The sequence below is a fragment of the Acomys minous genome (assembly GCF_964271855.1).
Source record: "Acomys minous genome assembly, chromosome: 11".
Lineage (NCBI taxonomy): Eukaryota > Metazoa > Chordata > Mammalia > Rodentia > Muridae > Acomys > Acomys minous.
Window position 1 is genome coordinate 77,069,615 of NC_140492.1, and position 13,304 is coordinate 77,082,918.

Sequence of the window (13,304 nt, forward strand, 5' to 3'; positions counted from 1 at the left end):
CTAGTAACTTTTGTAAAGCTGGATTTGTGGATAGGAACTGTTTGAATTTTTTTCTGTCGTGGAATCTTTTGTTTTCTCGATCAATGGTTATTGATAGTTTTGCTGGGTATAGTAGTCTGGCCTGGCATCTGTGTTTTCTTAGGGTTTGCAGGACTTCTGTTCAGGTCCTTCTGGTTTTCATGGTCTATGCTAAGAAGTCGGGTGTAATTCTGATAGGTTTGCCATCATACGTTACTCTGCCTTTTTCTCTTGCCGTTTTTAATATTTTTCTTTGTTCTATATGTTTTGTCTTTTTATTATTATGTGATGGGAAGATTTTCTTTTCTGGTCTATTTTATTTAATGTTCTGTAGGCCTCTTGCATGTTCATATGCATCTTCAGATTGATGAAATTTTCTTCTATGACATTGTTCAAGATATTTTCTCAGCTGTGGAGTCAGGTGTCTTCTCTTTTCTCAATGCCTATTAGTCTCAGGTTTCTTCTTTTCATAGTGTCCTTGATTTCTTGGATGTTCTGTGTCAGGAACTTTTCAGATTCATCATTTTCACTGATGGCTCTTTCAAATTCTACAATTGTATCTTCAAGTCCTGAGATTCATTCCTCCATTTCTTGGATTCTGTTAGAGAAGGTCATCTCTATGTTGCTTGCTATTTTCTCTAAGGTCTTTCGATCACGTTTTTCTTCTATGTGTTCATTTATCATAGATTGCATTTTCATCTTCAGATCTTGAACTCTTTTATTGATCTACTTCATCTGTTTGTTTGTATTTTCCTGAAATTCTTCCTGTGCCTCTCTATATGTCTCTTTTATGTCTTCAACCTGTTTGCTTGCATCCTCCTGCAGTTGTTTACAAGTTTTATTCGTTTCTTTTATTATCATATTCCATACTAAGGACTTGAGAGCATTTTCTTGTATTTCGATTATGTTTGGGTTCTCAGGGCTACTTTCTTTGGGATAGCTGGGATCCAGAGATGCCGAACTGTTTTGGTTTTTGTTGTTTGCATTCTTACACTCTCCTTTGGTAATTTTACTGTTTCTGGTGATGGGACATAGCTTTTGGTGTTCTTCACTGGTCGTTGAGAGTAGATAGTTGGTGAATGATTACAGGTCATGTGCCCTTGCCTATGGGGAGCAGGGAGTTCTTTCCTGGAACAGGCAGGTGACCTGGTTTCCACTCCTGGAGACTTTGCTATATACCTTAGGCACCAGGGTGGGTCAGCAGACGTAGGCTTCCACCTTGTCCCTTTCACATTAGTGCTATGATGCAGACCAGCTGTTTTGGGACTCAGACTGTGGACAACGAGCTCTGGCTGGGCAAGTTGCTCCCAGTTGCCTACACTTCCCTCAGCCCTGTAGTCAAGACCTGACCCAGATCAGACCCACTGAGCTATGGGCAACTTTTCAACCAGCATATAGACACCTCAGGTATGTCCAGCCTTTCCTGAGAGCATGAGAGATCCTGCCATGGCTATGGGAACTGATCCTGCTAGGTTCTGTCTGGTGGAGTCTGCAGGATTGGTATGCCATGGTCCAGAGACAGGGATGTTTCAGACCACAGGCTTTGTATGCTCTGGCTGGGCAGGTTGCTCCAAGCTGCCTGTACTTCCCATGGCCCTGTAGTCAAGACCCCACCCAGGTCAGACCTTCTGAGCTGTTGTTGCCTTTTACACCAGTGTATAGACACCTCAGGGGTTTCCAGCCTCTCCCAGGTGCGTGGGAGATCCTGCCGGGGCTGTGGGCACTGTCTAAGCTGGGTTCTAGCTGCTCAGGTTTGCGGGCTAAGTCCCCTCCATCATCGCATGAGCCCTCACTGGGCTAGGTGGACCCAGTCACCTGTGTTTCCACGTGGCCCCCGGGCCCTCCACAAATTGGCATGGGGCAGGTGGAGGGGGCCAAAGGCAGATTCTCCTGTTTCCCTGAGACTTCCCCAGGCCAGGGGCTCTGGTGTACCACCATCCCACACAGTGAATTCATGCTTTATATGCAGGCTGCATGCAGACCACAGGTGCGTTCCGTTCGAGCATCTGGAGGGTGGACCCCTCTGAGTATCCTGAGTGAGAGAGTAAGAAACATCCAATTATAACAATACACCTCAAGTATATGCTGTGTAAAAATGTGCCTGCAGGTCTATACTAACTCTGTCCAGGCCATGGTACAGACTGTTGCTGCATTAATTCAGGAAATTTTTTCCCAACACCAGCAAATAGGGACTGAACCCAGGGTCTCTTGAACACCAGGGGAATGCTCTGTCACTCAGTTATATTACCAGACCCCTGCCCCAAACTCTCTAAATCAGAAGACCACTCACATAAGGTGCCCCATTAGCATCAGGCATTTGTGTATAGGGGAACCAAAGCAGTTTCTATGACCTTCAGTGTTTCAGAGATCCATTTTGTACAGTGAATTTGATTAAATAAGGTCCGGCAAAGGATCGATTGCTTTTTTTCTTTTAAAAAGATCACGTGTAACCTAAGTTTTGGGTTCTAACATAGTGATGCTGAGGTTTGCTGAGGGTTTAAGATCAGTATTCACTTGTCCATGCTACTGAATCCCATTCTCCCTAAACAGAGTAAAGTGGAAGCCTCCATTCAAGGATGCTCTTAGGAGATATTTTCATTTTGTGTTTCTGAACAATCACTCTGTTTTGACAGCTTCTTTCATGTGTGTTAAACATATCTGACCCAGGAAGGCCAGACACACCCCTTAGCATCCCAGTAGTATTACAAGTGTAATGCTTGAAGAACAAGACATCAAACTAAACTCTGCCCAGGCTTTTGGTTTTTACTGCCTTAGGACTTAGGCTGTTCACAAGGGCTAGGTACTCAAGACCCTGCAGGCCACCTACAAGGAATGTCCTTAGGTTCACAGGCCACCATGTTTATTCTTACCTTGCCCACAAATCACTGAGTTTGATCATATAGTTATTGAACAAATTAGAAGCAGCAGAGTAAAAGGATATCGATATAAGTGATACAGATACAAGCTGAAGCCCAGATGTGGAAAGAAAAACTCTGAACTGTAGAATCAGGCATTCTAAGAGCACCATGGGCTGAGATAATTTCATGGATTCGAGAGTAGTGTTAATGCTCAAATTCCTCACAGGAACTCAAATGCATGCACCCCACCCTCGTGTCATCTTACCCACTAGATAATCATATAATACCTGGGTAATTGTGATTCTTTCTCTATGGCAGAGACAATAGTGAAGGGCATTTAAGAAAGACTCCCCCAGGATAAGCAAGAAGTCAGTGTTAGCTTGAGATGCCTCATGGATTCAGTTGGATGTATTTCCTGTGAATGCTGAAAATCCAATGCTTTACTGCAAGATTTATCTGAGACAGGAAAAATTAAAACAAATACTGTTTGCTCATGACTATGAGATGTATATGTGTGTATATACAAACATATGTTAGTAAATGATGTCAGCATATGTGTACATGTAGAAGCATATAGCACTGTCATGTTTAAAGGCAGTACATATGGGTGTGCTTAAGGAGCTTTGCTAAATCTGTGATTGGATAGGTTTTTAAAGTACAATGGTTCAGGAACAAGATGTGGGAATCTGCCTAGACCTTTGCTCCTGCTGCTGCTTTATAATTTATGCTGTTTGTCATAGTTTCTTTATATGTACAGAACAGTCCTGAGGATAATAGGCAAATAGTGAGTCATGACTGTGGACTAGTGAAATTAAGGAGGAGAGGAGGGTAGGGAGGAACATCTCTGGAGTCTTGGGTCTCTACTCAAACAAAAATGAAACTGAGGCCAGTGTGGCTAGACTCCTTACAAGAAATCTTCAGAGTGTTCAGAAAGCCTAGATTTGGATGACAAAAGCATTTTGCTGCCCACCCCCGCCCCCCGGAGTCTCACTTATTTCTCAGCCTGTCTCGGTACAGCTGACTGCACATGGCCCAAATTAGAAATCACAGCCTTTTCTGGGGTAGAACATTCTTCTGGATCTGACCCTGATTTCCGAAGAAACCAAACACAGATGACACACAGCCAGACTAGCAATATATTCACCACTACTTCAGAGTGATCCCAATCAGTGAGGCCCCACCCTGTTTTGGTCCACATCTCATATACTCTCATCTCAGTCACGAAAGCTCCCCAGAAGCAGAGTTAAAGGATATCGGCTCTTGTGCAGTACTCTCCAGACCAGAATGACTAAAGTGTGGAAGCTCAAAGCCCTACCTGCTGCTCTGCCTGCCCCTCTAGCACCCCCACCCACTCCTCTTCCCTTGGGAGCCCACACATCCATGCCTCCTACTATATTTAGAATTGACTGCTAACAATCATTACCACTCCAACCTAATAAATGAAAATCCCTTTTACTCCTGCGTTACTTACATTAAAGGGCACTAAGAATTATTTTTAGACTTAAAAAAAAAAAGCAGTTTGCTGGTGCTTGCCATCCAATTTGTAACAGATTTCCAGAGATTAACAGTTGCTAGCCTTTTGGTCACATTTAATCACAAAAGTAATTCTGCATTCCATCAGGATAGTCAGCACCAGGGACAAAAATAGCCCTGCAATCTGGTTGGGTAAGGCTAGGCCACCAGGCTTTGCTTTCCAGCTGCTGTTTTAGTGTTAAGAATTGTTGGCCTCTTCTAAGCCCTGATTACCAGGCAGCACCCCAGACAGCTGGGTATCTGATGGGCTGTTAGGTCCACCAAGACTCTCAGCTCATTACAAAACAAACCCTTCCACAGAGTAAATGAAGAGAACCATTGTGTCTGGTTATCTGGCCAGATTTTAGAGCCAAGAACCCATAGAATGCAAGCACTTTTGAACAAGAACTTTTGATAAGAAAAGTGTTTTGGGGGAGGAAAATACCCCTATAGCCATTTTGGAGCTGGCCTTTATTTTCATGTGGAGAGGCCACTAACTAACTTCTAAAGAGGGAGAGACTCCAGGAGGAAGCACAGCTCAGCACCTAGACTTGATTTTGCTTTCTGGTGGAACCTGGCTGTGTCAATCTGGGGATAGGATGCTGCAGTGAGTCACAGGTCATAACCAGCTCTAATTGTCACTGCAACTGACTTATACTGGTCATCCTGGGAGACTGTTTCTACTTCTAGAAACTGGTGAGAATCCAGGATCTCTACATCCCTGTGGCAGATATTCAGGAAGTGCCCACACTATCTCAGGGAAAAGCAGCAGGAAGTTTACTCAGCCTCCTTTGAGGAGTGCTCAGTGCTCAGTGCTAAGGCCTTGCTCATTGTCCCTCTTGTGCTATTCAATAGACAAAGGTACTGGTGGCAACACTTTTGAACCTATAATGCAAAGCCTTCTTTGACCTGTCAGCAACCACCCATGGGCTCACAGATCATTTTAAACATGCATGAGTGTGTGTGTGTGTGTGTGTGTGTGTGTGTGCGCGCGCACACACACACACACACACACACACACGCATGCTTTGGTTGCTCCTTCAGCCAGTGCCCTAAGGGACCCTCTCTGCCCACCTTCCCCTTCAACCTTCTTTCCTGCTGTCTTCTTCATGATCTCTGACTTTTCTCACTTCATAGAAAATATACTTTTCATTCTACTTATTTAAAAAATTAAAAATAAATTTATCATTAAAAACTTGGAAATAAGGTAGCAATCACACATTGAAACTGATGACATTTCAGTGAGCTTAACATTGGATTTTACACTTTCACTATTAGATATATTTTTATGCACTTATCTACCACCAATAATGAAATATCCATGACAGAGTTAGAGCTACAAAGGCAATGACCTCTATATCCTCCTTCAGAGATCCTGTGACCTGCATTCAGTCCTTCCTTGTGTATTTTTTCCAAACAGATCAAATAGATAACATCTTCCATTGATGAATATGGATTTTTTTTTAAATCATGCATGTTAGAGTTGGAGATGGGGCAGGGATCTTAATGGGTATTAGCACATACCCACAGTATAATCTGAGAAACACTGAGGTAAGCCAGATGGTAGGAAGAATCCCACAATCAAGCATGAACTAGGAGCATGATTGAGAATTCCCAAGCCACACGACATGAATATCTCAGAAACTCTTGAGGAAACAAGCTAAATATGTTTAATGCACTATTTTCACACCTCACCTTGCTTATGCCCTTTTCCAGATAATCAGCATTAGATTCCAACAGAACATCCCTTGGAAATTCTGGTCCTACTGAATTTCTCTGCTTTGGAAATAAGAAAACAGAGGCTCAAGGGTCATGCTGACTTGGCTGGGGCAGCTGCTCAGTACTGAACCATGATGTGCTCATCCCCATTGGCACTCATAACTGGAATGATGTCCTGGCCCATGTGATCCAGTCTTGGAGCCACAACACACTGGACAGCCCTGCAGAAGAAGGAAATCTAGGTTCCTTCAGTCTCTCAAAGGAAAGCAAAGAAGATTAAAGTGGCCACTTCAAGCCCCCTTTTCTTACTGTCCTGATTTTGTATCAGCTTATGGGTTTTGAAAGTGAAATCAACCCACAACATCTCCTTTTCCAGCCCAGGGAGCTTCAGTGTCCCTCCCCCACCCCCAGTGTACCCTACATCCCTGAATGGTGTCACCACACATCTTTCAAGAAATCCCTGCAATCCTCTGGGCTGTTTCTGATACAATACTCACTCTGTTGTTGTTTTGAGAATGTATTCAAATGCCAGATGAACTTGTTTGACATAGATGAGCTGTCTGTACAGGTGGGGTGAAGAGGGGAGAACTGAAGCAGAGTGGCAAGCTTGTACTAGGCAGATGGAGGAGACAGGGAGTAAGGGCCACTTTCTCAGTGACCAATCTAGTCTCATCACACATTTGCTTCTTGGTACAATAGTCTCCATAAGAATAAAATAAAAAGAATTCTGTGTTTGGAGTTAATTGTTTTAACCCAAATCAATTACTTTTTAACATTTTTATTTTTAATTGTCTCAAAATTTTAAAGTGTTTATTATTTTAATATTGTATTATTAAGTATGTGTGTATATGTGTAGGGGTTGGGTATTTGCACACATTGTAGATGTCCTCAGAGAACAGAAGAGGGCATTGAGTTTCCTAGAGTTGGAGTTACAGGTAGTTGTGAGCCACCCCACATAGATACTGGGACCTTAACTTTAGGTCCTTTGCGATAGCAGTACTCAGTCTTAACCACTGAGCCAGCTCCCCACCTGTTTCTTACCTATCATCTATCTATCAGTCTGTCTGTCTATCTATCATCTATCTTTTTAGCTATTTTCTATCTATCATCTTTCTTTCTATCTATCCATCTACCATCAGTTTCCTTTCTATTTATCTATAATCTATCTATCTATCATCTATCTTTCTACCCATCTATCATCTATTTTTCCATCTTTTCCTTATCTATCATCTATTTGTTCTTTTTATTTATCTGCTATCATCTATCTATCTGTCATCTATCTATCATCCATCTACCTAGTATGTGCATATATTCCACATGTGTGAGTGTAGGTATGTGTGTTGGGTCCGTAGAAGTCAGAGAACCACTTTTTGGAATCATTCTCTCCTTTGTAGTGTTGTGTGAGTTCTGTGATTGAATTCAGGCCATTAGGCTTACGTAGCAAGCATTCTATTTTTTTTGTTTTGTTTTGTTTTGGTTTTTTTCTCCTTTATTGATTTATTCTTGTTACATCTCAATGGTTATCCCATCCCTTGTATCCTCCCATTCTTCCCTTCCTCCCATTTTCCCCTTATTCCCCTCCCCTATGACTGTTCCTGAGGGGGATTACCTCCCCCTGTATATGTTCATAGGGTATCAAGTCTCTTCTTGGTAACCTGCTGTCCTTCCTCTGACTGCCACCAGGTCTCCCCCTCCAGGGGACATGGTCAAAGGTGAGGCACCAGACTATGTGAGAAAGTAATATCCCACTCTCCACTCTACTGTGGAGACTGTTCTGTCCATTGTCTAGATCTGGGTAGGGGTTTAAGGTTTACCACCTGTATTGTCCTTGGCTGTTGCCTTAGTTTGAGCGGGACCCCTGAGCCCAAATCTGCCTATCATAATGTTCTACTTGTAGGCTTCTAGGACCCTCTGGATTCTTCTACTTTGCCATTCTCCCATGCTTCTCTCATCTAGAGTCCCACTAGAATGTCCTCCCCTCTGTCTTGGTTTCCTGGTAAGTGAAGGCTTTTGTGGGACATGCCCCTTGGGCTAATATGCAGATATGAGTATATACCATTTGAGTCTTTCTGCTTCTGGTTTAACTCACTCATTATGATCATTTCTAGCTCAATCCATTTATCCACAAATTTCGGGAATTCCTTGTTTTTAATAGCTGAATAGTATTCCATAGTGTATATGTACCACAGTTTCTTTATCCATTCTTCGATTGAGGGACACTTAGGCTGTTTCATAACATGGTAGCAAGCATTCTATTCACAGCTGTCTCTGTTTTATAATTTTGAAAATTCTTCTAATTATTTTTTTTAGCACCAAACAGAGGCTGTTACAGAAAGCCTCAACTGGACGAAATGTCATGGAAATCTGACCATTGGGCACCTGGCACCTAGCACCTCACATCCAGCCCAATTGATGCATCTTCAACATAGACCTTATACCTAAGGCTCAGGGAACATTTTGGAAGAGGGAGTGGAAAGGCTGTAAGAGCCTGTTTTGGCCCAATTGTCTTAACAATTATACTTTATTATGAACTCCCTAACAGAGAGTACCTCACTTACAACCCGACTAACCCAAACAATAGGAAAAGAAGATTAAGGAACACAATAATGAAATCTTAAGGATATCAGTTATAAGGAACAATTCTCCTGGTGTAGTAAGCAGGCCCTCAGCAAACCCGCAGTTCAACCAAGATTGTTGCTGGAACCTGGACAGCAGCTGAGGCTCATATATATATATATATATTCCCAGAGTCTCTACTAGGATGTTTTCAGCTGGAAACATCCAAGTTCTCCAGGAAAATGGTTTGACTTCTAAGCCGAAAAACATCCTGCTCTCTCACAAGTCTGTTCCCCATCCCACATTTTGGATCAATACAAAAACATGTGTACCTCTCCTACAAGCCCAAGAACTAGGAAATCAGTTGTGAGACAGTATCTTCTATTAATAACAGGGAAGCTGTATCTGTGAAATCTCAACATTATGGCTTGCCTGAACAACAGTTGAAAGATGACTCCACCAATTGACACATCATCATGAAGAACAGAAATCTCACAAGGTCACATACAGAAATGAAGAGCTTCAGCCAATTAATGACTGCTAAGGAAGGGAGAATCAATCTTCTTAAGGGATTATCCCTGATAGATTATCTAACGCCAAACAGTCAGCTCTAAAACCATATACATATGGGAAACATAAATGCACTCAGCAGGTTGTGTTTATATATTTATATGTACAAATACTTGTGATGACAATCATTTAACCAATAAAAAATATATCTTTTAAAAATATTTCTACCTCCTCCTCTCCCCTTCTTCTCTCCCTTCTCCCTCTTCCTCTTCTCCTCTTCCTCCTGTTGTTTCTTCTTCTTCTTCTTCTTCCTCCTCCTCCTCCTCCTCCTTCTCCTCCTCCTCTTCCTCCTCCTCATTATCAGCAGCAGCAGAAGCAAGCTCTTACTATGCAGTCTGTCCTAGCTGGCCTGCTACTTACTCAAGATAACCCATGAACTCATATAGATGCCAGATAAGCCTCAAATTCATAGAGATCCTTGTGGAAGGAATATGACTTGGCCCAAGGTAAAAGCAATCTTGGTGGGCTTTTTTGAGACACCACGGATACCTATTGTGATAAACATTGTGATGGACTGAGAGGATCCATCCTGGGTCCAAAATTAAGAAAAAGGACTGGGAACTCCAGGCGGGCTATTGTATTGCAAATTGCCAATGATGGGAGGTGGGAAATGGAGAGAAGACCAAGTTCTGAGTTGTAGACAGACTGGAAGAAGGAGACAAAAAGACAACAGAAAGGGCTGCAGGTTTGGACCACAAGGGGAGGATTCCTTCGATCAGGGAGAGGATCTTCCTACAGGCCCAGAGACACCTAGGGACCCGGAAGATTTAATCTTCTTTTTTTTAACCTCCTTTCCTTTTTGCTTAGAGTAGTTGGGTTGTAAGGAAGACAGTTTTGTTTAATAAATTCATAATAAAATCTAATTGTTAAGGAGCAGAGCCAAGAGATCTTCCTGCCTCTGCCTCCAAGTGCTGGGACTGCTTTTCTTCAGAATAGCGCACAGATCCAATGTGGTTTTAAGGGGTGTCTAATGGTTGTTATTTGTTTTCTAAAAACCAGATTGACATTCTATACTCGTTAGGTTTTTTTTTTTTGTTAGTTTGTTGTTGTTGTTTGTTTGCTTGCTTTTCGTTATATATAAGATTAAGGCAGATGATAGAATAGAATACAAGGTACCAGCAGCAGATGTAATACAGAGTTTATTAAAGGAACAAGGAGGGAGAAGAAAAAGGGGGAAGGGGCACCAGAGAGAGAGAGAGGGAGAGAGAGAGAGAGAGAGAGAGAGAGAGAGAGAGAGAGAGAGAGAGAGAGAGTGAGGGAGAAAGTAAGAGGGGTGTAGAGAGAGAGGTAGAGAAGAAGAGATAGAGCACCATGTGGAGGGTGTCTTTTATGTGACATGATGTCCCAAGCTGAGCACTTGCCCCCTCAGGGATAAAATAACTAGTAACCAAGCATTTTAAAGGTCAACTAACCAATCATGTTTGTACTAAGTTCTGCATCTGTAAGGGTATTCAAACCCTCGCCATTACAGAATGCGGGTCTTTCCATCTCCCCAAAGTACGGTGGACCCTGACTCGTCAGCTTAATTAATCCGTTGCTTTTGCATCATCTCTGGACTCTGGCTCACAGTCAGGCTTCCAGGAACAGACTCGGTCAATCAAAGTCTAACAACATCACAGGTAGGCAGACTGCTAACATACATTCCTTCCTTTTCCTATATTTAAAAATGAAGAACATTGGATTGTTTTTATATAAGGCAAGTTAAAGTATATAAATGTAGGTAATGAAGAAAAAAGATAGGAAAAAAAGCAATAGCAACAAAATGTCCAAATTATATCATGAAGAGGAAGGAAAAGTTCTGCCCTGAAAATTCAAGGTAGAAGGCAGACTATGTTAGTCATATCCTGCAGTAGATAGGGGCTGAGGAGTGCTGAGGGAACCTGGAACACACCATTTCAGTCTTTTGTATATAGATAAGAGGCGAAGTAATCATCTTAACTACTTCCTGCTGACAGTAGGGCGCCGATAGGGGATTTAAAAGGCTGAAATGTTGGTCAGGTTCCAGAAGAACAGGCTCTTGCATTTGTTGTCCAGGGTCTGAGAACATCTGTAGCTGGGAAGGGCAATGTAGGTCCAGCTAGAAGGAACAATACAGGACCAGCTGGCACGATTTCTGAGGTTGGACAGGAGCACTTGTGTGTAGCTTCTTTGAAGATATCTTACATGTAGGCAGTCTGGCAAAATACTGGAACATATATGTGGGCAGAAGACAGGGAGGAAAAAAAACTTAGGTGTATATTTGAAACTCTTGGGAGAGCAAACAGAAAAGGCTTAAGACAATGCTGACACTGTGAGAATTTTGGGAGAGCAAAGAAAAAGTTTAGATATGGGAGCTTCCTTTCATTTATCTGATTGTTGGCAATAATTAAAAGTTTATTTTTGGAAATGTTGAAGTTTGGTTGTAGAGGCATATAAGCCTTAAGGTGGTGTTCCCAGAGGCGTGTCAGAAAGAATGGATGACTGAACATTTCCCATGGGGAGGTGAGGTCAGTAAGCCATCAGGGTGTCCCAAAAATGGTTAGTGACCCAGGGGTCTGGTGCAAACCAGTTAGTAGCTCATCAGCACTAACCAGCAACCAATAGCCTAGCTCAACAGATGAGCTAGCCACAGCCTAACTCAACAGATGAGTTAGCCACAGGGATGTAGCTAGGAATGCACTCTAATTTTTCAGTGGCTGTGACTAAACAGGAGAGAAAGAGCCTAGTTGAGGGTCAGTGAAGAGGACCAGGGTGTCCCCTGCTCCCAGTCAATCAGAGAGGGCCAGCAAACTCTCTAACTAGAGGGAAGCATTTAGGGAGAATTTAGCTGGTGTTGGGTGTAGAAAGGTGGCAATCAGGGAGTTAGGGAAAGGGGAGTCCCAAAACCAGGGAAATGGAAAAGGAATCCCACTCTTAAAGATAGGTGAGAAACTTAGGTTTCGGATTACTGTACTTAGCTGGACTTAATTTGACCTCAGAGATGGATTTCCTATAGCTTACAAGAATCCTTCTAAGTTCATATAGGGAGATAAATATGACATCATCACTGTTTGAAATCTGCAGTGAAATACACATTGTTAGACATGAACACATTGTAGGAAAAGGGTAGTAAATATATATACCATAAATATATCATCCTTGGGAAAAGAACTTTGTGATAAGAGCATAAATGCTCTGAGATGAGCTTAGGGAAAGCAGAAGCCCTTTTGGCCTCTGTGGAACAGTAACAAAAGGAAATTTAAAATATTGGAACCATGGTAGGATCATATAGTGGAATGATTTACCATAATTAGATTAGTAAATCAGAGCTCCACTGATCAGTCTCAATACTTTGAACAGTTAATACAATAGCATAGTAACAGGAAGAAATGAAGCATTTGTTTAGACATGTGGCCCTTCATAACTTACATTTTCCAACTTAAAACACATTTTTAAAACACCTTCTTGGAAGCTTTAAGCAATAGGTGAAATTAACAGTTAAAATTTGGTCTCTTGCATATAAAGAGGGCTGGAAAGGTACCTGAAGTCTCTCATGATAGAAGCTGGCAATGTGACTATGTATGTAGCTCGAGTATGAATTTGAAACAGACCTGCAGCATTACCCTGTTTTGTGACGTTGAATTTAAGAGCCATCTGTACTCTGCCAGGTCAAGGGGCTTGAAGGCTGGACATGTCTGCAGCTCTTGTGTTGCTTGAACCTCCAGTGACTAGGAAGGAAAACAAGCCTGCGTATGAGCATCGACATCCATAGGCAAAATTTGCCAACAGGCTAGACTGTGGGATCAGCATCCCATTCTGGTTACAGCAGCTGTGAGACCAGTGTCTCCTTTAGGCTGCATCTGAAACAGGTCCCTGGCAGAGCTGGCTCAGGCTGGACCCCGGTGGGAAGGGGCATGCCGACTTCTATTTTCCTCAGGTGGTGGTTAAGGCCTGGAGTAGTTTGAGCCTGTTGGGAAGGTCTTTTGGGGTTTAAAGATTTACCGGTCCTTATATGGGGCTCAGGACACATCCTCAGCCTTTTAATTAAAATGGCAACAAGACCACAGTCTTGTTGGATTCTTTGTGGAAGCCTCCACAACCTCTCTTTTGGAG